Source organism: Lithobates pipiens, unplaced genomic scaffold, assembly GCF_037356315.1.
Source record: "Lithobates pipiens isolate NorthernLeopardFrog02 unplaced genomic scaffold, aLitPip1_a1.2 Scaffold_13, whole genome shotgun sequence".
In the NCBI taxonomy this organism is placed as follows: domain Eukaryota; kingdom Metazoa; phylum Chordata; class Amphibia; order Anura; family Ranidae; genus Lithobates; species Lithobates pipiens.
In genome coordinates, this window is record NW_027507718.1 from 488,751,892 (window position 1) to 488,776,249 (window position 24,358).

At 44.9% G+C, this 24,358-nt stretch overlaps 1 gene segment (V, D, J or C); it reads right to left on the reverse strand.

The window, feature by feature from the left end:
- LOC143975541 (Ig kappa chain V-I region S107A-like) overlaps positions 1 to 23,047 on the reverse strand; it is a 32,358-nt gene extending 9,311 nt beyond the window's left edge. Inside the window, exons 1-3 of the V gene segment in view lie at positions 22,956 to 23,047; positions 19,401 to 19,446; positions 8,410 to 8,552 (exon numbers count right to left, since the gene is read on the reverse strand).
- Positions 23,048 to 24,358: the final 1,311 nt, after the last annotated feature.

The window sequence follows — 24,358 nt, forward strand, 5'->3', positions numbered from 1 at the left end:
GAGATGTTGTTCCTGGCAGCCTGAGCCCAAAGGTGCCACAGCATGACGCAAGGAGGCCTCTGCGCTGCATTAGTTGTAGTGAGTGGGGACATGCTGTTGCCCATTGCCCCTTGTCACAGGAATGTTTGTGGAATAACCAAGCTGGATGGGAGGTTGATGAATTCTGGAGCTCATCTACTAATGATTGTGATCAGCTGTGTCCTCAGAAGTGGTATCCAATGGCAACGAGTGAGAGCCAGTCATGGAGGAGATGCCAAGAAGTGAGCTCAGCATGGCCTGAGAAGATGTCTCCACCTTGTAGGACCAGTAAAAAGGGGCCAGTGACATGTGAGACAGCGAATGAATGGTTCCAGCGGAATCGCAAAGAGTCGGGTGCACTGCAAGGGGCTGAGATCTTGGCCTCTGACTATGTGCAACCCATGCTGCCTACAGAGGAGGTGGGAGACTTCCTTGTAAAATTTGAAAAAGTTGCTGTAAAGAGAAAATGGCCTAGGGACCGGTGGCCAAAACTGTTGCAAACCTTATTGCGGATAGAGTTCCGGTCGGTTTACCATTTGATGGATGGGGACCAGGATGACTACAGCAAGTTTAAAGAGGAAATCCTTCTTAGAGGAGAGTTCCATCGTATCATGGGCCGCCAGCAATGCTCCAGGACGGGAGAAGTGTCGCCAGAAGGCCTAGGATTTGGAAATCCAGAGAAACGTAAAGTTTTCTGTCATGACCGCTTAGGAAAAGGGGTCAGTCCAGAAAGGAGAGTATATCAGCCTGAATCCTGCATGAGGTATAGCCAACCTGCTTTGGAGCGCAAGTCTGCAGTTACCCCTAGCAACAAGGATCTTGTGTTACCTACAGGGGGCGTCAGTGGGTCCAGAAAGGCTGCAGTTTTGCTCCATGGCCACATGGGGGAGTCAGCCTGTGGAGACACCACACCAGTGAGACAACGCACTCAAGTGAAGGCTATGACACCAGCTGCAGGAACTGGTAAGACTGTTTCAGTTTATGATGCTGAACCCAGTGAAGTGGGAGTATGTCCAGTGGGGAGATCCGCGGTACAAATGGACATAGACTTTCTGCATTGTGCTACCCAGAGCAGTGGGGAGGCGCAGCGTAAAGCCCAACTAGACGCAGGGCTAAAGACTGAAAAGGACATGGGGACTCTGCATATGCCTGCTATGATCCAGCAGATGGCTGGGAAAATTGAGCTAGGGGTGACCAAAACAGTGCTGGTACCATGTTCCCTAGTGACAGCTGCTGCAGGGTTGCCCAGGGAAACTTCCAAGGAGCTTGCAGTGTTGGAGCAGAGAGTTTCCCAGGTCAGCTATGGAGCTGCCCAAATAGGCAAAAGTGCCCCTTTACAGAGAGCAGGTGCTGTGAAGAGTCGCTCAGAGGTTATGGTGGCTCATAAACAAACCACAAAAACAGCAGTTGTGTCTACATGTAATGAGAATGCTAATGATCGTACTAACAAAAGTGATACTATTGCTAAACGTGATGAGTGTAATGACATTGAAACATGTATTTCTTGTAATGTCATATCTGAGAGTGAGGTTGGTAATGTGTTCACTACCAGTGATGAGAGTAGGAGATCTCCCATGACAGGCAGAGGCACAGGATTGTCCATGGAAGTCTCATGGGGTCTCCATGTGTTGGAGTCAGAGGCTGTCCAGGATGGCTCTGGTGCTATGCTGGTGGAACAAGGGGGGACTAATTCACACAGTGAAAGCGTGTGGGCACAGCCCCACAACCCTACGTGTAGCCCAGTGGGCAAGGGGTTAATTCAGCCTGCAAAAGCTGAGTGTACAAAGCTGGATGTGTCTGTAGTGCCACCAGAAAAAGGTGTTCAGAATGGTGTGCTGCACCAAGCTTTAGCTGATGAAGCATCACCCCAATGCAACGTTGATAAAAGTATGGTGTTACAAAATGATGTATATAGAAGTGAGGAATGTGCAGTTAAAGCTAATGAATCCCATGTTTCTGTGCGGCTTTCTACAGCAGGTGATGCAACGCTGTGGAACACCCATGGTGGAACCACAATGGACTGGGAGAGCTGGGCCAAACAATTGTTAGCCATGCTGGATAAGGCTAGCTTAAGTAACCAGGGTGTGGACACAACTGCTATGCCAGACAGGGGGATCGCAGAGCCGCTGGTGGTTGAGGGCGTCTTGGTCCCTGCAAAGGTTGCTGCCCTCCCCTCTGAAGAAACAGTTCAGGGCACTGGCATCGCAGATGTGTTGTCCACAGCCCCACAGCTAAATGATATGAAGTATCAAAGTGATAGTGTGACTTATAATAACCTGCAGAGGCTCACCAACACTGGTGCAGAAGGGATAAGTGTGAGACATGTGTCTGACAGCTCTCCAGGGGAGCAACAGGCCGTGATGATGAGTACCTCCAAGGAGGATGAGGTCTCTTCAAATGTCTCACCTTCTCAACCTGCAGTCGCTGAGCCCCTCCATGTCTTGGACAGGGTAGAAGACCCTAGAAAGTTCTGGTGTTTAGACATGGGATGTTTAGAGATGACAGAAACTTTACTAGAAATGCTAGAGTTGGTAAAGATGAACTTACTGTATACTTGGGTATCTCCGCCGCAGTTGGACCAGGTGGTGCTGCGTAGCACCAATGGGTGGAGCCAGGTGGTACAGGCAGTGCTGGGAAACCATGACAAACAGTGGAATTGGTGGGACCAATGGTTAACCATTTGGCACAGGATCTCCAGATTCTCTGTGAGCGTACTTCTAGTTATTGATTGGTATGGAAGGCACACGAGAGAACTGCTTGAGATATCAGAGGTCTCTCCGTCTGATGTGATGACTAGCAACATCTCGGCTGGTGTGGTCCGAGGTACGGCGGAGCAGTGGTCAGTAGAGGGCGCAGATACTGCCTTACCCGCTAGGCCTCATGAGAAGGAAGGGCCCAGAATGGACTCAGCAGTAGCAGAGATGCTTTCTGTCACTGGCCCAGAGGTACAAGTTAAGGTGCCCGGAGACACTATGGGAGAAAGTGTTAATGTTGGTTGCCGTAACAATGTAATCTGTACACCTGGAAAAAATGGTTTATGCTTGGGTCAGGGTAGTTTGTTAGAACAGGTACACATGGAGTGTTGGACAACGGGTGAGATGGAGCTGTGCTATGGTCCCGTCGGATGTAGTCCCTCCTCAGGTCTTCTTCTAACAAACACCGAATTGGAAAGCTGTGATCTGTTAAGAGTTCGTTCTGTAAACAATGATTTGGTTGCAGTGGGTACCAAGAAAAACTGTTTTGAACCAGAAATACCGATGGTGAAGGGTAAAATGGGTATTTGTAAGTTGAAAGGAGGGATCAAGGAAGGCAGAGTTCCCCCAAGAAAAGTGAATAAGCCCAGGGACCCCAAAAGAAGAGGAAGGCTGAGTATAGGACAATATAGGAACCTGTTAAGATCCAGGGGGGAATGTTCCTGGAAGCGCACCCGGAAAAAAGGTTGGGCCTACGTGGCTGACAGCCAGCACAGAGGTGTCCCAACCATCATGATGGGTGCTGGTGTTCCTCCCTCCGGATCGAAACACAGGGGGGGGATATGTAATGGACGCCGTGGCTGGGTCCTGGAAGGACGCTATATTTCCCCTCTGTTTGGGTTGTGCTCTCTTTAAGGGAATACAATTGATTAACCCACCTGTTAAGGCAGTGTCTTTAAAAAGCAAGACAGGAAGCTGTAGATGGGTGTGGAGGAGTGGAGAACACATGGAGGAGTGTGAGCAGCTTGCTGCTGGCTGAAGAGTGGGTTGCCCTGTGGGAGACTGTAGTCCGTGTAAGGGACTGGGAAAGGCTGACAACCTTGAGAGTCAGGAAGACTAAGGAAGTCGGTGAGTCCAGGGGGCTGGAAAGAGTTGACAAATCTGTTGGGAGCAAGCAGAGGAACTGTTGACAATTGAGAGCCAGGTGGCTTGGTATGTTCATTTGTGTGCTGAATGAATTTAAACCCCTGCGTGGGATTACTGGATGAACTAATATTTTGTTTTCTTATAATAAACGTGGGCTACCAGGCCCTTAACCATAAACCGCCTGCCTGATGTAGACTAAAACGTGCATCTACCAATTGAGTTTAATCACCCCGAACATTACAGGCATCAATAGATATCAAGGATGCATATCTTCATGTGCCAATTTTTTCCGCACACCAAAAGTATCTAAGGTTCGCGGTAAATCTGCGCTATTTTCAATTTGTGGCCTTGCCGTTCGGTCTCGCTCCTCGAGTCTTCACAAGGATTCTAGACCCTCTCTTGGCAAACCTAAGAGCTCAGGGTATAACCGTGATGGCTTATCTAGACGATTTACTTCTCATAGAGAAAACAGTAGCGCTCCTGAACCACAGTGTTACCAGAACGCTAGAACACCTGGAACGCCTAGGTTGGATTATAAACCTAGAAAAGTCGTCCCTACAGCCTGCTACCAGGTTGGAGTATCTGGGCATGGTCATTGACACCGCTCAGGGCGGGGTGTTTTTACCAAGGCCAAAAGCCTTGGCTATAGGGGGTCTGGTGCGCCTAATTCTGGGCAGAAGATCTTCCCCCATTCGGTTGTGTATGAGACTGTTAGGGAAAATGGTCGCCTCCTTCGAGGCCATTCCATTCGCCCAGTTCCACTCAAGGCCTCTGCAAAGATGCATCCTTGCGGCTTGGAACAGGAAGCCCCAGGCCTTGGATCTTCCTATGTGTCTATCCCCAGGGACACGCAAGAGTCTCGTTCGGTGGTTACAAACCAAGAATCTGCTGAAAGGCAAAACTTTTCTTCCTCTTCCATGGAAGATTATAACTACAGATGCCAGCCTGACAGGCTGGGGAGCAGTGTTGGAGGAGACATGCTCGCAGGGGAAATGGTCTGCGATCGAGAAGCTATTGCCCATAAATGTTTTGGAGATCCGGGCAGTTTATATGGCTCTCATAAACTGGTCTTACAGACTACGGGGTCTCCCTGTTCGGGTTCAGTCCGACAATGCCACAGCAGTGGCCTATATCAATCACCAGGGTGGCACCAGAAGTCTGGTTGCACAAAAAGAGGTGAATCGCATACTTGCTTGGGCAGAAAGGCATGTTCCATGCCTTTCTGCAGTCTTCATTCCAGGAGTGGAAAATTGGCAGACGGATTTTCTGAGCCGCCAGCAGTTGTGCCCAAGAGAATGGGCTCTGCACCCTGACGTGTTTCGGAACATATGTCACAAGTGGGGCACTCCAGACGTAGATCTGTTTGCGTCCAGATTCAACAGAAAGCTGGACAAGTTTGTGTCAAGGACGAGATGCACTTGCTCAGGGGTCAGATGCTCTGACAGTTCCCTGGGATCAGTACAATCTAATTTATGCCTTCCCACCGTACCCGCCTGTCACGATTTCTGGGAAGAGTCAAGAGGGAAACAAAGTCGGTTCTTTTGGTAGCCCCGGCTTGGCCCAGGTGACCTTGGTACGCAGAGATCGTGAAGTTGGCAGTAGGCAGGCCGTGGATCCTCCCTCTCCGGCCAGATCTACTCTCACGGGGTTCAATTTATCATCCTGCTTTACACAGTCTGAGTTTAACGGTTTGGCTGCTGAGACCCACATTCTGAGGGATCGTGGGCATTCAGGGCCAGTCCTTTCTCCTTTGGTCAATGCCAGAAAGCCGGCCTCCAGGCTTATTTACTACAAAATCTGGAAGGCATATGTTTCCTGGTGTGAACCCAGTTGATGGCATCCTAGAAAGTATGTCACTAGTAGGATCTTGGCTTTCCTCCAGTCAGGCCTAGAAATGAATTTGGCCGTAAGCACTATCAAGGTGCAGATTTCGGCCTTGTCAGTGTTTTTCCAGAAGCCACTTGCATCACATTCCCTTGTGCGGGCTTTCATTCAGGGGGCTATGCGGATAAGGCCGCCAGTCAAACCACCACATTTTTTTGGGGAAAAAAAAACAGTTTTGTGCTTAAAAAAAAAGAAAAAAAAAAAAAAGGTGTAGTTAGCCCATTTTTTTTTTTACATAATGTGAAAGATGAAGTTCTGCCAAGTAAACAGATATCTAAAATGTCACCCTTCAAAATTTAACACGCTCATGGAATGCCGCCAAACTTCAGTACTTAAAAATTCCCATAAGTGAAGCTTTAACATTTTTTACTGGTTACCTGTTTTGAGTTAAAGAGGTCTAGGGCTAGAATTAACGCTCTCACTTTAACGTTTGCAGCGATACCTCACACGTGTGGTTTGAACACAGTTTTCATATGTGGGCGGGACATACGCATGCGTTCGCTTCTGCATGCGAGCACACGGGGACAGGGGCGCTTAAATTATTTTATTTTTTTGTTCTTTATTGTTAAATCACTTTTATTCCTATTACAAGGAATGTAAACATCCCTTGTAATAAGAATATGGCATTCCTATTTGGTCCTCTTTACAGTGAGATATGGGGTCAATAAGACCCCAAATCTCACTTCTAGGCTGGGAAGCCTGAAATAAAAAAAATTTAAAAAACGATTCCCACTTCCTACACGAGTCAGCACCGTTTGTTCGAATGCAGAGGCCGGGAGTGACATCATATCATTGCCCCAGCCTCTAAACCAGGGATATGCAATTAGTGGACCTCCAGCTGTTGCAAAATCACAAGTCCCATCATGCCTCTTGCTCTGGGTGTCATGCTTGTAGCTGTCAGAGTCTTGCTATGCCTCATGGGAATTGTAATTCTGCAACAGCTGGAGGTCCGCTAATTGCATATCCCTGCTCTAAACGATCATAGATCGGCTATGATCATTCTTATGGTGTAGGGAATCGCCAGCTGAAAAAGCAGATATCTGAATGATGCTTGTAGCTGCAGACATCATTCAGATATATCCGCTCAAAGTCAAGGACGTCATATGACAGCCGGCGGGCAGTGGCTAGAGAAGCCCCTCACAATGTGTATTTTGCATGTTTATTTTTGTGCATAACTTTGCATTTCTCAGTACTGAACTTCATCTGCCATCTAGGTCTACCACTATATCATTAATAAACAAATTGAACAGCATTTGTCCAAGACAGAACCCTAAGGCACAACCTTTACAACTTTAGATCATTCAGAGAATGGGTCATTTAGCACTACCCTTCCTACCCATATACATACAATTTCATCAACGCTAACTGACCCCATTTGATGGATTAACCACTTGCCGCCCGCACATTGTCAAATGACGGGATTTTGAGCTGCTGCGCACCCCTGGGGGCACCCATCGTGGCGATTGTTGTTTCGGGGTGTCAGTCTGACACCCCGCAACTACGATCTCGGTACAGAGTCGATCGTCTGATTTTTTTTTACCAAAAATATGTAGAATACATATCGGCCTAAATGAAGGAAAACAATTTATATATATATATATATTTTTGGGGGATTTTTATTATAGCAAAAAGTAAAAAATATTTATAGTGCAAAAAATAAAAACCGCAGAGGCGATCAAATACCACCAAAAGAGGGCTCTATTTGTGGGGGGAAAAAAAGGGACGTAAATTTTGTACAACTTCACATGACCAAGCAATTGTCAGTTAAAGCGACGCAGTGTCGAATCGCAAAAAGTGCTCTGGTCAGGAAGGGGATAAAATCCTCCAGGGCATGAAGTTGGTAAACAAATATATCTGCTTTTGTAAGATCATTTAGGACTCTGCCTCTTCTGACTCTGCTCCCTTGCTGGAAGCTCTAACATGAGGAAGCAAAGCACAGTCTATACCAAGATGGTTGCCTCCATGCAGAGACACTGCATAACAAGGCATGGTAAATCAGTAATGAGGCAAATATTAGCTGCTGGGAAACCACAGGAAAAACTGGTGACTAGATTTTTATTTTTTTTGGCAAAGCTTTTAGAGTTCAGTTCCATACCTCCCAACTTTTTGAGATGGGAATGAGGGACACCTATCAGCAAAAGCATGCAGGCATAGGACACACCCCTTGCCACGCCCCCTTAAAGGAGAATTGTACAAAAAAATTTTTTTTTACCACTATTCATTTATATTGGCTTTTGAAATTTACAAATGCAGCAATCAGGTGAAAGGTTTGGCGCTAGAAAACACTTTTTGATGGATAAAAAGTACTTTTTTTTATATACCTCTACATAGATCAGACCAAAATGAGGGACAAATGAGGAGGAATGAGGAACAGAGGGACATTGCTCCAAATCAGGGACAGTCCCTCGAAATCAGGGTCAGTTGGGAGCTATGCGATTCCTCCTGAAAGCTCAATTGTCAACAAAATGCATGTAGAACAATCATTTGCAGATCATGCATGGACAGCTGCCAGATAATGCCTTTTAGTCTTATTGTTTATAGAGGATAAGCATAATTTACCCATGCCCTTCTTTCAAATTTTAAGCCTGGCACAACAATTAACAAGGTAATTTGGGGGTGTGAAATTTTCTCTTTTTCCTGCATAAAAAATAAAAACATAATACTCTACCTGCACATCATTATATGAATGTCCGGAGGTTTGCAGAAAATATTTTTTTACGGTTTTGTATTCTTCAGATGTTGTGTCCACAGGTATCACCTGAAAATGTTCTATCCCAGGGTTTGTCCAGGTTGGTGGATATGTAATTATCACTGTCATAAAGAAATAAACAAAAATTTAATATTCAGGAAACTGCAGGGAATGCTTAACATCCAATCAGTCAAAAAGAATCTCCTTGGCATACAGCTTGCTAACCACACCTGTCGACCAGCCGTCCCCCTCAATCAAGTTCTGGTCTTCACTCACAGACACTCCGCCTTCACCTAAACTATGGCATCAAACTTTAACCTAACCCCTACGCATTTCATATTCTATCTCCCACTGGGAATCCCCGCAAAAGCTTTTTCACGAGTGGTATTTTACTTCAACCAGGCTGGTTGTAATTTATTCCTTGGATTTCACCACAATGCTGGAGAGGTTGTAATGAATTGGGAACCCTACGCCATATCTGGTGGGACTGCCCTAGTATCAAAAAATATTGGCAAGAAGTATCTATCTTAATTTCTACTAAATGCAATATTGTCCTCCCACTGAACCCATTGGATCTTCATCTGGGATTGTTGATTACCACTTCAGCTGGACAGTCCATGGTACTGGTAACTCATAATCTCAACTTTGTGGGAACAGTTTGGGGATGGCCACTTCCTGTTCCAACATAAATGTGCACCAGTGCACAAAGCAAGGTCCATAAAGGACATGGATCAAACAAATGTCTTCCCCCTGGATTTGGACTTTAACGGTATATATAAGAATTATATTAAGTTAGAAAAAGTGTTTATCAGAACACATAATTAAAAAAGATAATACAAAATGTATTAAAAAACAACTGAAGGTGCTACAACGGTAGCAGGATAGCGATATAGAGGATCTCCTCTATCTCACCATCCTATTACAGTTGTAGCACCTTCAGTTTGTTGTAATGTACACTCCGTGTTATCTTTTTTAATTATGTGTTCTAATAGACAATTTTTCTACCTCATCATGATTGATATATATACCTAAGTGCAGTTAAAGAGGAAGTAAACCCTGATGAGTTTACTTCCTCTTTGATTCACTGCAAAGGTAAAGCATAATGGACTACTGTGCATTGCATAGTAGTCCATTATGTGTCACTTACCTGACACAGGAGCCAGCGAAGTCTCCGCTGTCCCCTGTAGTTCCGAGCGTCCATCTTCTTCGTCTCGCTGCTCCGGCGCTGCGATTACGTCATTCCCACGCATGCGCACGTGCTGTAGACAGCGGTGGCTGTCTTCAAGTAAATATCTCCTAAACTGTATAGGTTTAGGAGATATTTCTTGGACCTACAGGTAAGCCTTAATCTAGGCTTACCTGTAGGTCAAAGTGGTTTGTAAGGGTTTACAACCACTTTAAAGTTAGTGCTTCTAACTTAGGATGTTGGCACTATGAAGTAATCACTGATACCTCCTATAAGGACATGGATGAGCGAGTTTGGGGTGGAGGAACTTGACTGAAGTTCCTTTTACAGAAGAACTTTCCTATATAGCAAGACGTAGTTCATCACCAGTTTACAAGCCAATGGTCTGTTAAGGCTATATTTGCATCTTTGCATGCTTGTTTATTGCTGTGTTAACCACTTGCCACAAACATACTGCAAGTGGGCAGCAGGTGCAGGCACAGCAACGTACATGTACATTGCTAGCTTACTTCCAGGTTTGGGGCGTGCATGCTCATACTCCCTGTTGATCCGTGTTGTAACTGGACACAGCATGAGTTTGTCAGCAGGTTTCAGCCTATGATTGATTTCAGCTAAAACCTGTTGATTCGCTGTGTCCAGTGTCCAATCACAGCACAGAGTTCTGTGTTTACAAACAGAACAGTAATCTGGCTGTTTTTTCTGCTGAAAAGCAGGGAGAAAAAGTTGCCAGATTGGTTAGTAAAAGCAGCACACATTACACTTGTTAGGTACACAGTTAACCCCTTAAATGCTCCTAGATGTTAACCTTTTCTCAGCCAGTGTCATTAGTACAGTATTATCACTGATCACTGTATTAATGTCAATGTCAGTGAGTTACTGTCCCTCCCAGCCAGTTTTTGTTAGTGACAGATTGCTTCCCACAGTATAAGTTGCTGATCACCACCATTAGTGGCTTAGCTATGGGGATGTGTCCCACCCCCAGGTGACACCAGGTGCAGACTGGCATCTGCGCCGCATTGAGAGGGCGTCACAGTTCCCCCCTCCTCCCCGACTGGGATCTCCTAAGCTCCATACGTGTGTGTGTGTGGGGGGGGGGGGGGGGGGGGGGGGGAGTGAGGCAGTGACAGACAGGGTGCCTGGAGTCATCCAACCTTCCCACGTGCCGCAATCAAATTTCTTTCCCCGCCGGCTGCACTCACTGCAGACTGGATTATTAGCCACCTCCTCCTCGGCTCTAACATTTCATGTGCACAGACCAGGAGAAAGTGCAGAGGAGGAGGAACACCACGCCACAGCATCCACCGGGGGGGGGGGGGGAATTGGCAGGTAACATTTATGCTGCCAGGAGTGATTAGAGGAGGTTATGGGCTGGGGGTGCTTTGTTTTGGGTTAGAAAGGACTTGTGCTAGATGAGGGGGGGGGCAGATTTGAAGTTTTACCCCCCCAGCACAATTCCTCTCCCCTCCCAAAGCACCCCCTAGCACATATTCTCTAACCCCCGAAACCAAAGATCTCATCCCGGCTCCATCCTTCCTATCCTTCTCCGCGATTCCATCCCGACTCCATCCATTCCCCCAATCCCATCCCAGCTCCATCCATTCCCCCACTCCCATCCCAGCTCCATCCATTCCACGCTCCCATCCCGGCTCCATTCTCCTCCTCCCCCGATCCCATCTCCATCCGTTCCCTCGATCTCATCCCCTTCCAGCTCCATCCATCACCCTTATCCCATCCCGCTCCAGCCATCACCCCAATCCCATCCGGGGGGGTGACACCATGTTTTACAGCAGCAGGTGACAACCCCAGTGACGCCACTGACCGCCATTACCAGTTTAGCATCTATAGCTAAAAACAACAATATGTATACACCTTAAAAAAGTAAAGTACTAGTGCGCACAACCCCTCTAAATTAACTAATTCCTAATAAATGGCTAATTAACTAAAAAAAACACAAGGAAGCTGCCAACACAAATAATGCTCTCAACACTTTTTAAAAAGATGTATATAAAAGTGTGCGGCGCTACCTTAAAATACCAAACTATATGAACAAAACAAAACAAGCAGAAGACAAAATAAATGTGCAAATAGCAAAACTCAATGCTAAAAGCACATACACCACAAATGTGTATACTGGCTAAGAAGTGTAAATCACCTATAGCAATAAAGTAAATCACAATCGCATATAATGTGCAAAGAATCGCATAACATGTGCAAAGAATCACAAAATAATACTAAAAAAATATCCTAGAAAATGTACAAACTGCTGTTCCAGTGTTTACAAAATAATAAAAATTAAATACAATATAAAATGTGCAAATCACCTATAACAATGTGATAAATGAAGATCACATACAATGTGCAAAAATCGCAAAATGGTGATAAAAATATAGAAAAAAAACAAAAAAACAAAGTGTCCAAAAATGTTCAAGCTGATGTTCCAGTGCTTAATAAATAAATACAGTATCCAAACATGCTGATAACAACATGCCGTATTCACTCGGAAATAGACGTGTTCCACAAACCACCTTCAGTGCTCCACCAGTGCATCCCCCGTTTCCCCCAGTCTCTCACCTTAATGCTAGACCCCGCAGGGTCAGATACACATGTAGGGGGAATAGATGAAATGGTTCCTTCTCTCTCAGTAATCCTCACAAGATAGTCTCACAGGGTAATCCCACAAGGTAATCCAGTGCCAGTACTGTGCTGATCTCTGTAGGAGTGTCCTCCTCTATAAATGTCCCCGTTATTCTATCCTCCTCCATAGACTGCTGATCATCCCTCACATACCTCTCTTCTTCTTCTGATTTCACCTCAAATTCTATATCGATTGGATCTCCACTCTCCTCTGCTGCCACTTCCAGCAATGTCTCCTTTGTACCTCATGGATCGTCTTCGTCTGCATCGATGCACATTATATGCGATTGTGATTTACTTTATTGCTATAGGTGATTTACACTTCTTAGCCAGTATACACATTTGTGGTGTATGTGCTTTTAGCATTGAGTTTTGCTATTTGCACATTTATTTTGTCTTCTGCTTGTTTTGTTTTGTTCATATCGTTTGGTATTTTAAGGTAGCGCCGCACACTTTTATATACATGTATACACCTTAGTTGGAAATCACTCTAACTTTCACACAAACCAATTAATATACACTTACTGGAATTTTTTTTTAACCAAAGATATGTAGTAAATTACATTTTGGTCTAAATTAGATTTTTATTATTGGATATGTTTTATAACGGGAAGTAGATTTTTTTTTTATTCACTGTCGTTATTTATCCTAGTATAGCCAGCTCAATACTAGGCCGTACATGCAGTATCTCACAAAAGTGAGTACACCCCTGGCATTTTTAATCTATCTTTTCATGCAACACCACTGAAGAAATGACACCTTGCTACAATGTAAAGTAGTGATTGTACAGCTTGTATAACAACGTAAATTTGCTGTCCCCTCAAAATAACTCAACACACAGCCATTAATGTCTAAACCGCTGGCTATAAAAGTGAGTACACCGCTAAGTGAAAATGTCCAAATTGGGCCCAATTAGCCATTTTCCCTCCCTGGTGTCATGTTACTCGTTAGTGTTACAAGGTCTCGGGTGTGTCAAATTTGGTTCCATCGCTCTCACTCTCATGCTGGTCACTGGAAGTTCAACATGGTTCTCTGAGGATCTGAAAAGAAGAATTGCTGCTCTACATAAAGATGGGCTTGGCTATAGGATTGCCAAGACCCTGAAACTGAGCTGTAGCACGGTGGCCAAGACCATACAGCGGTTTAACAGGACAGGTTCCACTCACAACAGGCCTCACCACGGTTGATCAAAAAAGTTGAGTGTACGTGCTCAGCGTCATATCCAGAGGTTGTCTTTGGGAAATAGACCTATGAGTGCTGCCAGCATTGCTGCAGAAGTTGAAGGGGTGGAGGGGGGTCAGCCTGTCAGTGCTCAGACCATACGCCACACACTGCATCAAATTGGTCTGCATGGCCATCGTCCCCTCTTCTAAAGACGATGCACAAGAAATCCCACAAACAGTTTGCTGAAGACAAGCAGACTAAGGACATGGATTACTGGAACCATGTCCTGTGGTCTGATGAGACCAAGATAAATGTATTTGGATTAGATGGTGCCAAGCGTGTGGCAGCAACCAGGTGAGGAGTACAAAGACAAGTGTGTCTTGCCTACAATTAGGCATGGTGGTGGGAGTGTCATGGTCTGGCGCTGCATGAGTGCTGCCGGCACTGGGAAGCTACATTTAATTGAGGGAACCATGAATGCCAACATGTACTGTGACATACAGAAGCAGGGCATGATCCCCTCTCTTTCGAGACTGGGCCGCAGGGCAGTATTCCAACATGATAACGACCCCAAACACACCTCCAAGATGACCACTACCTTGCTAAAGAAGCTGAGCGTAAAGGTGATGGACTGGCCAAGCATGTCTGCAGAGCTAAACCCTATTGAGCAACTGTGGGGCATCCTCAAACAGAAGGTGGAGGAGCGCAAGGTCTCTAACATCCACCAGGTCCGTGATGTCGTCATGAAGGAGTGAAAGAGCACTCCAGTGGCAACCTGTGATGCTATGGTGAATGCCACGCCCAAGAGAGTTAAGGCAGTGCTGGAAGATAATGGTGGCCACACAAAATATTGACACTTTGGGCCCAATTTGGACATTTTCACTTAGGGGTGTACTCACTTTTGTTGCCAGCGGTTTAGACATTAATGGCTGTGTGTTGAGTTATTTTGAGGGGACAGCAAATTTACACTGTTATACAAGCTTTACACTCACTACTTTGCTACAATGTAAAGTGTAATTTCTTCAGTATTGTCACATGAAAAGATGGAATTAAATATTTACAAAAATGTGAGGGGTGTACTCACTTTTGTGAGATACTGTATATGTACAGCGGTATTGCGGTGGCTAATAAAAAAAAAAGCCGCAAAAGCAAGTAAAAAAAAAAAATATGGCCTGAATCATTTTTGGCAAAAGTGTGCGACAATAAATTTGAGCATTTACATTGGTGTGTAGTAGTGCGAGTGTACCTGCTTACTCTATATCGGCATTGGAATGACATTAGGAATGGATGCCAATGCTCCATAACACACATAGTTTGATGTTTTACATGTGGGTGATGTCCGTGAAAATATGCTAATAGCCAGTGATTAAACTTTATAAACCATGGGGCGTGGCCTAGCGTGGGAGGTGATCAGATGTGTTTCTGTGCAGCTCTGGTATCTCCTACTATTCTGCAGCATCCTGATCAACCATAGATGAAAATCGTCTCTAATTCAAGTCTTCCCAGTTAGGAAAGTTTTCTGCATCCTAGAGTGGCGTTTTGGTGGCTAGCCTCCACTCTTGATCTCTTTGGGGACAGCCAGGATGCCTTCCCGCCACCTTCCCAGACCCCTTGGACGTGTCCCTGAAAGCGACCCCAGAAGAGGATGTCACGGATGACGGCAAGGGGCCTACACTGTTGGAGGTCCTCGGTATCATTGAGGTAAACCACACAGAAGTGTGTCCGGGTCACTGAGACTGAAAAACGGATTAGTGACTTAGAGGACACCATTAACCCCATCCTGCCCAAATGCAAGATTGCAACCCTAGAAGCTAAAGATGGATGACTGCGAGAACCGTCTCAGCAGGAATAACCTGCATCTGGTTGGTCTGATCTATGGATGACCGCGAGAACCGTCTCAGCAGGAATAACCTGCGTCTGGTTGGTATGATCTGACCCTGTAGCCTTCCTTGAAAGTTGGCTTGAACAAGAATTTGGCCTCAATCAATTCTCCCCATTTCGTGATTGAGAGGGCCCACCGAGTCCCTGAGCATCCCCTCCCTGAGAGACACCCTCCACGTACAATGGTGATTCATCTCCCTAATTACAGGGATCGCAACTCCATTTTGGGGGCAGCCAGGAAGAAGGGATGTCTCCGGATCAACAACGCTGTGGTGTTCCTGTTTCCCGACTACTCTGTGACAGTCCACAACCAAAGAGCCAATTATAGGCGTGTCAAGCAGAAACTCTGCGAGTGGGATATACAATACTCCATGCTCTTCCCTGCTGCCCTCCGGGTTACCCACCAAGGGAGGGTTTGATTCTTCCACTCCCTGCAAGATGTCCTATCTTGGTGGGAATCACTACCACACCCACCTACCTGATGGATGTCCGCACATTAAGTTGGAAAAGCTGAATCATCTTCCCCCCCCCCCCCCCCCCACCCTTGTCCCCTTATGCTTTTGTTATCCACTACTGAAGATTTGTTAAACGAAAGTTTGGTCGACCATACACATCTCCTGCTGGAGAGTAACTGGCTCAAGCTGCCATGGGACGAGTTACTCTAACTTCCCCTGATTTTTAGTTGAACACTGACCATTTGGTTTTTCTGAAATTCTTTGCTTTCTGTTTCTGGCCATGCACCCCATGCATATTACAAGTTAGGGGTATAAGCCCACTCCCCTTTTTTGGAGCTGGGCAGGGGTAATGCTACCCTTTTTGGATAATGATTATGCTATTGTACATCATTTTGCTGTTGTGTGTATGTTGTATGCGTGGAAGTCCCTCCTGCTCTGGAGGTTTTAATGTCTACACTATGTCTAAGGTAAATATTTGTTTGTGGAATGTCCGCAGACTGAATTCTAAATTTAAAAGAGCATCTGTCTTCAAGGCCCTGAAGCAATATAAACCGCACATCCTGTGTCTCCAGGAGACTCATCTCATAGGTTCTAAGATTTTGGCTCTGAAAAAACATTGGGTGGCCCATAACTACCACTCTTACCTATTCTAAATAGGCCCGTGGGGTTGCAATTCTAATTCGTAAAGGGTTACTATTTTCATGTCACCAAGTTATTATGGACCCTAAAGGGGCAGTATATTATCTTACTTGGGACTATATATTTAATTCCCCTCCTGTTGGTCACAGTATACCTTCCCCTTCTGGTCATGGCTACAGTGTTCTCTGAATTTATTGTACATTGCCTAACTGTCCTATGCTCATCTTGGGGATTTTAACTGTGTTGCAGCCTAAATTAGATTCAAGCCTTTACAATCTAAATTGTTTTGTGTGGGGTGCAATACCTATAGATTTGTAGATTTATGGTGCTGGAAGTATCCCAGACAAGGTGTTCCCCTGCCATTACAGGTCTTATGCTGCCCTCTCCAGAATAGACTATGCACTGACCACGGGTGACCTCTTGCCGTGTGTCCAGTCCATAGCATATCTTTCGCAGACGGTGTCTGATCACTCCATAATAGAGGTGGGTTTGACTTTGGACCACAGACCCTTGTTTCATTCAGATTCCATTTTGAATGACGTGGCCAATTGCTGGTCCTACAATAGTTTCATATTGTAGATTTGACTAGGAAGCAACAATTATATCTCTCTGCTCATATTCATGAGCATGGGGGAAAAAAACAGTAGGCTTCTTGCATATCTTGCCCACACAGACTTTCAGGACAGTTTGATTTCTGAAACTCCCGGATGGGTCAGCTACCTCTGACGCATTGACCATCAACCACACCTTTGCAGAATTCTATAGCAGGCTCTATGAGGATACAACTTTACCTTTAGAGCAAGCCTTTATGGGTTTCTTTGAATCACTTGACTTTCCAGCACTTAGTAACCCCCAGCAACTTCCCTTAGATAAACCTATCACGTTGGAGGAAGTAACTACAGCCATACACCTCTTACCAACCAGTAAAACTTCGGGCCTAGATGGCCTCCCCTCAGAATGGTACCAGGCACACAGAAGACCTGGCTCCTAGGCTCCTTAAGACATTCCAGGACTCTCTTAAAGCAGAGGCCTACCCAGTTTTTTTTTTTTTTTTTTTAGTCAGCAGCTACAAATACTGCAGCTGCTGACTTTTAAAATAAGGACACTTGCCTGTCCAGGGCGCCCGCAATGTCGGCATCCGAGGCCGAACAGACCCTCGGTCCTCGGATGCTGCTGCTGCCATCTTTGGTAAGGGAATTGGGAAGTGACTTCACTTCCTGGTTCCCTACTGCGTCGCACAGCGCAATCTGAATGGTCCCTGCCGTCTCTGGGACCCGTGTGTCTCCCAGCGGGGGGGGGGGTGGGAAGTGGCGTAGGTCACCGACCACCGCGGTGATCTATGCCCGGAAGTGGGTGCAAATACCTGTATTATACAGGTAGCTACACCCCCTCCCCCCTGAAAGGTGCCAAATGTGACACTGGAGGGGGGGAAGGGTTCTGAAAAGCGGAAGTTCCATTTTTGTGTGGACCTCCGCTTTAAGCAGAGAAACTTCCTAACTATGAATTAAGCACTCATTGTCATAACCAAACCTGGTAAGGATAGTTTGCAATGTGGGTCCTATTGTTCCATATCTCTCCTAAACAATGACGGAAAAATACTAGCAAAGATTCTTGCTCGAATGCCTCGTACACATGATCGGACTTTCCGCCAACAAAACCATGCAATTTTGTTTTCGAAGTGTGTTGGCTCAAACTTGTCTTGCATACACACGGTCACACAACTGTTGGCCAACAATTCGGAACATAGTGGGGTACTAGACGTACTACATGGTTTTTCAGCTCTTTAGCGCCACCCTTTGGGCTCCTTCCGCTAATTTCATGTTAGCAGATGTTGGATGAGTGTTGATTTGCGTTTTTCTTATGGCATTTTTCATTTAACGGTTTTCGGTTCACGCTTTTCATTTCGTGCTTTTCAGTTTGTTTCTGAATGGTCATTCGTCAACCAGACATGTTGCGGAATTGGAGGAGATAACGTGTTTATTATTGGCCTTGGAATTATTGGTTTGACATTTTTTTGGGTTGAATAATGATTTGATTTGGTATATTTTCGGATGCATAGAATGCACTTAGGTTAAAGCAGAGTTCCAGGCTTTTTATGTTTATTAAAAGTCAGCAGGTACAAAAAAACTGTAGTTGCTGACTTTTAATAAACAGACACTTACCTGTTCCACGGTCCAGCGATGCGGCCGAACGTAGCGTCGCCCCTCTCCCCCTCCTCTCTGCCAGTGCCTCCATTGCTACTCTGGGCACCCGGCCGTAACAGCTTTCGGCTTCACGGCTGGGCATGCACGACGCAAGCGTGAGTCGCACTGCACTCCCTGAGTGGACAGGTGATCTCCTGGGACCTGTCACGTGTCCCAGGAGATTGCCTAGAGGGAGGGGCCTCCTAAGGCGAAAGGAGGAGTCACCTTGGCGGTCCCTGGACGGAAGGAGGAAGTGGGATAGGAAGTCCTCCTCCTAACGAAGCCCCCACTCCCCAACAAAAAAATGACATGCCAAATGTGCTTAAAGCGGAAGTTCCATTTTTGGGTGGAACTCTGCTGTAAGTTCTATTGGCAGATAGTATGTCTAATTTTATTTTTTTAATGCACAATAAAAAAAAAATTGTGGAGAATAATACTTGGCCATGTGTTTTACTGAGTCATCCACTAATGTAACTCAGTCTGAAGGTTGCCTACTCACTAACCAGGGATGGTTCTGTGTGGAACTTTCTGTTGCATAGGGGGACCTTGAAAATCTGTCATTGATATGGGGTTGTGTGTGGTGTGGGTTTGAATGTGTGTCTGTATGAATGTTGTTGGGATCTTTCTGTTCCATCACGGACTACCAGCCCGTTGTACATTAATGGCTATATGACTTGGTATAGTCATTAGCACCTTACGTACCTGTAATGCAAGTCAGTTTCCATTGTACTTTTTGCTGTAAAACCAAAATAAACACCTTTCAAAAAAAAAAAAAAACTTTATGAACCATTCTCAACTTTAATAACTCCCGATCTGCTTCACAAGTACCTTGTGCCTGAATTACTCTTTTAATTTTCCCTTCACGTTGTTGCTCCTGAAAAATGAAATATATATATATAAAAGAAAAATTATAATCTTTTTATTTCATCACGTCAGCTACTTTATTAACAAGGAAAGTAAAGTAAAAATGTATTTTCAGACAGAATTTATTTTGGGTCATTGTTGTAGTGTTTAATGTCAAGTGATTTTTTTAGTGCAATGTTCAAATTTTACCCTAATCGGTTTCATCTTTCAAGTTTTGTATTACATATAGAGCTTTGTATATCCTCCCTCTAGTGAAGTGTCCAACCGTTTGACCTTCCCTGGCACATTGGAAGAAGAGGAATGGTCTTGGGTCAAACAGACAATAAGGATAGTTGATGAGCAGAAATGGTCAGGCAGATCACAAGTTAAAGATCACCGCTATAATGTACCCGAGTACTTTTTTTTGATAAACTGTAATGCATCAATATCTGGTTGGTTGGATGGAGTAGCAATTCTCAATGAATTCTTAAGGTGCTCATCAGATATTTTGGTTTTAATTTTGCCCTTCGTATGCTTCAGCCTTGAAAATAGTTGCTCACAAACATAGATGCTACCGAAAACTGATGATGTAGGCACCATGTTTTGAAGAAGGGCGCGATCTATATTAGCCCAAAACTGTTACTGTGATGGCCTATACACTTTGGATGTTTTGATATTTTTCATTAAAACACTTTTCGTGCAGAAGTCACTTTTTGTCATATATATATATATATATTAAAAAAATAATAGCAGAGACCCTATGGAATAAAATGGCAATCGTTGAAATTTTTTATGTCACTTGGTATTTGACCAGATGTTTTTAAAACGCACCTTTTTTGGGAAAAAAAATATCTATTTTAATGAAAACAAAAACAAAAAAAACAAAAACAAACCACACACAATATAAATACCCCAATTTTTTTTATATAATATGAAAGATGATGTTACTCTGAGTAAATAGATACCCAAAATATCATGCTTTAAAATTACGCATGTTTGTGGAATGGCGACAAATTACAGTCCCTTTCATTTTTTTTTTTTTAGCACTTTTATTTCCCTTGCAATCCCTTGTCATCGAAAAAAGGATGACAGGTCCTCTTGATTGATTGATGGATGGGGTCAAAATACCTTTAGAAGCAAAAAAAGATTTTAAAAAATTGTTTATCTCCACCCTGGACTGGAAGTGACATGATGTTGCTTTGGTCCTCCAAGGCCATAGAAGCAGAGACAGTCTAATCTCACTGCCTCTGTAACCAGCCGGCGGCACCGTCGGATCATGTCTCGGGCAAGCCGGTGAAAAACGGTAAGCCCGAGGAGACACCGGTGGGCGGGGGGAATAACATCCCCTCCCACTGCTTTGGAAAGCAATCCAGTGGCTAATGAGCCACTCGGATCACTTTCAAGGAAAAAATAAAAATAAAATTTAAAAATCACTTCAGCCATAACCCTGGTATACCACTGGCAAACTGCAAAATAAATATATATATATATATATATATATATATATACACACACACACACACACACACACATATATATATATATATATATATATATATACACACACACACATATATATATATATATATATATATATATATATATACATACACACGTATTGCAGTTGCCAATTGGTTAGGCAAGTTTACGTGTTGGGCTGCATGCCTATCTAGTTTCAGCATTTTGGCTAGTGGTGCCTTGTGCTTAGAAAGGCACACATAAAATGGTTTTCTTTGCTCCCTGTTCTTTGGTGGTGCTGCAGAGTGAAGAGCTGTGTGTCTGCCAAAACAAGGTGAGCAAAATCTCTCAGTTATTTTTCTTTAGAAAACAACCACAGCTTGAGTAGAAAAAACTGACCTCTGGCAGTATGCCATGCCAGTGAGAGATCACCGCTTCCACATAGAGAGCAGAGATTCTTCCGTCTTATTTAATGCCTGGTTCAAGGATGAGACTTTTTGCCAGCTTGGAGCAACCATAAAGTGGGAGTAAACTCCCACCTCTGACTTTTACCTATTGGTAAGCCAATAATAAGGCTTACCTATATGTACTTTTAAATATCCCCTAAATGTTTACCGGAGGTCAGAGGCTGCGGGGGGGGGGGGGGGGCAGGAGGTCAGAGGCTAGGGCGGGGACAGGAGGTCAGAGGCTGCGGGGGGGACAGGAGGTCAGAGCCTGCAGGGGGGGGACAGGAGGTCAGAGGCTGCGGGGGGGGACAGGAGGTCAGAGGCTGCGGGGGGGGGGACAGGAGGTCAGAGGCTGCGGGGGGGTGACAGGAGGTCAGAGGCTGCGGGGGGGTGACAGGAGGTCAGAGGATGCGGGTGGGGGGGGCAGGAGGTCAGAGGCTGCGGGGGGGGGGAGACAGGAGGTCAGAGGCTGCGGGGGGGGACAGGAGGTCAGAGGCTGCGGGGGGGACAGGAGGTCAGAGGCGGGGGGGGACAGGAGGTCAGAGGCTGCGGGGGGAGGTCAGAGGCTGCGGGGGGGAGGTCAGAGGCTGCGGGGGGGATGGGAGGTCAGAGGCTGCAGGGGGGATATAGGAAGAGGCACAGCACACACCAGACTGAGTGCTACTGCTTTACTTTTAAAAATGGCACTTCTCTGCGCCATCGTGCCACTGCGCATGCGCCCGCCTTTCCAAAGATTGCAGAGCGTGTACAGGCTCTTTCTGAGCACGGCAAACTTCGGAACAGCGCTGGTGTCTGTGCAGTTGCACGTCGACCCGGCCCTGCAGCCATACTTTTTCTGGCGCCGCTGCCCTCACAGCGGCGGCGGCCCCAGGGGCAGCCAGTCCGGCCCTGAGCAGAGCCAATCCAACTATCAGGGCCCCCCAAACCGGCGGAGCCCTATTCAGCTTGCGTAGTGAGCGTATCTGGCGGACCGTCTCTGCATGGCAGTACAAACCAAACTGCTTTTCCACACAGCAACATTTCAAAACAAGTCTAGACTTTTTCAAGCTACTCAGACCTCTTGTATTCCAGGCATTTATCCCCCCTGGGTTCATACTGCCCCATCATCTGTAAGAGTTTGACAAACTGCTGGCAGCAGGGCTTCACAAAACACCTGTGCCCTCCACCTGTAGCTAAATGCCAGGGTTCCACCCCCCAGTTATTACATGACACTAGACATGTGACATTGTTTTTCGTATTCAAATCTATTTGAATTTACCGAATTGCATTTGAATCAAATCCCATTTGAATTGCATTTGAAATTTGAATGATGGTTACATTCTATTCTGTATTTTTTCTATTCTATTATTTTTTTCTATTCCATTCAAATTGATTCTATTTGAATAACGGTTATATTCTTTCTATTCTATTTTATTGTCTTTTGAATTCTGTTCTTTTATTTTTTATTGTATTCTTTTTAAAAATGCAAATTCCGTCGGATTTTCCTTTTTCTTATGTTTGGATTTGCTTAAATGCATTACTATTGTAATTCGGAAACTCGGATACATCCAAATTTCCCCCAAAAAAACAAAAAACTAAAAATTTGCCCGAATATCAATTTAGAAGGAAATGAACTGCACATAGATTGATGGTTTACCTGAAATTGCCTGCATTGCGCCTGAAAAACCTTTGGGTAGGTCCTGTAAATGTGCTCTTGAATAACAACTATAGAGATTGGGGAGTAACATTTCTGCTAAGTATTTTAATGTACTTTCCAGGGTAGCCTTAATCGATTCTTTTGGATCAATATGCGTTTGGCCTGAAAAAAAAAAATTTAAATAAATAATAATAAAAATATAATATATATATATATATATATATATATATATATATATATATATATATATATATATATATATATATATATACACACACACACACACACTTGCATAGATGTGATCAATAATCGCCATAATGTGTGCAATAATTATTTTCTATGATCATAAGCTCCATCTATTTTTGATGATGCATAGTAGTCCATTATGCTTTACCTTTGCAGGGAATGAAAGAGGAAGTAAACCCATCAGGGTTTACTTCCTCTTTAAAAGGGCTAAAAGCTGGATTCTCACCAATCAGGAAATGTGGTGCTGCGATATAGACCATTGCTTAAAAAAAGTTGGGTTGTGTGGCCAACTAAAGTTTGACATATGGATTTGGCCTAGTTGACGTGGTAGGCAAGCACTCTTCATGTATATTGTGTTAGTGTGGTACCCCACCAGCGGAAGGACGCAGGATTCTCAACCAGGCAGGTTGAGGGGCTCCAGGGGATTTGCTCATTTGGGAGGAAACTGGCTTTTCAGTTTCCTCGTTGTTTAGGAAAATCTGTTTTGGGATCTGGAGCCCGCCGATTTCATAGCGATCTGGGTGGGATGAAATTCCCAGTCCTGGGTCCGGATTTTGAGACTCACCAGCACACAGACTGGTCAGGTGTGTGCTGGCCTATTCTTAGAACACCTGACCATAGTTCTGGGCTCCACCCTCCCAAGGAGTCCAGGTTTGCATGGGTGAACCCAGAGAGTGCAGGATGCACTGTGAAAGCCAGAGACCCGAGCCTGAGGTCACTGACAAGAGTCAGGAGGACTCCATGTGGGAGCCTGAGCAGTGGTGTTGCTGCTGAAGAGAGCCAGGCACCTGAACATCCTGTCATTTAATGCTGATTCTGACTGTGAAAACCCCCTGCGAGGGAAACCCTGTTTTGTTGGATCTTCTTTAATAAAAGTGGGCCAATAAGCCCTGAAAAAAACATTTCTGTGGACTGTTCTCGCTAGAGGGTGCTACACTTGGGCTAAATAACCCCCACTATCTCAATATACATGTAGAAAACTAGGATCTATAAAAGGTTTGCCTGTAAAAAGATGTGCTTTTCATGGAGCCCATAGTGGTTGTTGTGATCACCAATGGGTACATCCACTTGTTCACCCCAATGAAGCCAATGAGAAGTGAGAGGGGCAGGCCAAGCTGCAGCTCTGTGCGTGAATAAATATGCAGAGCCGCAGCTCG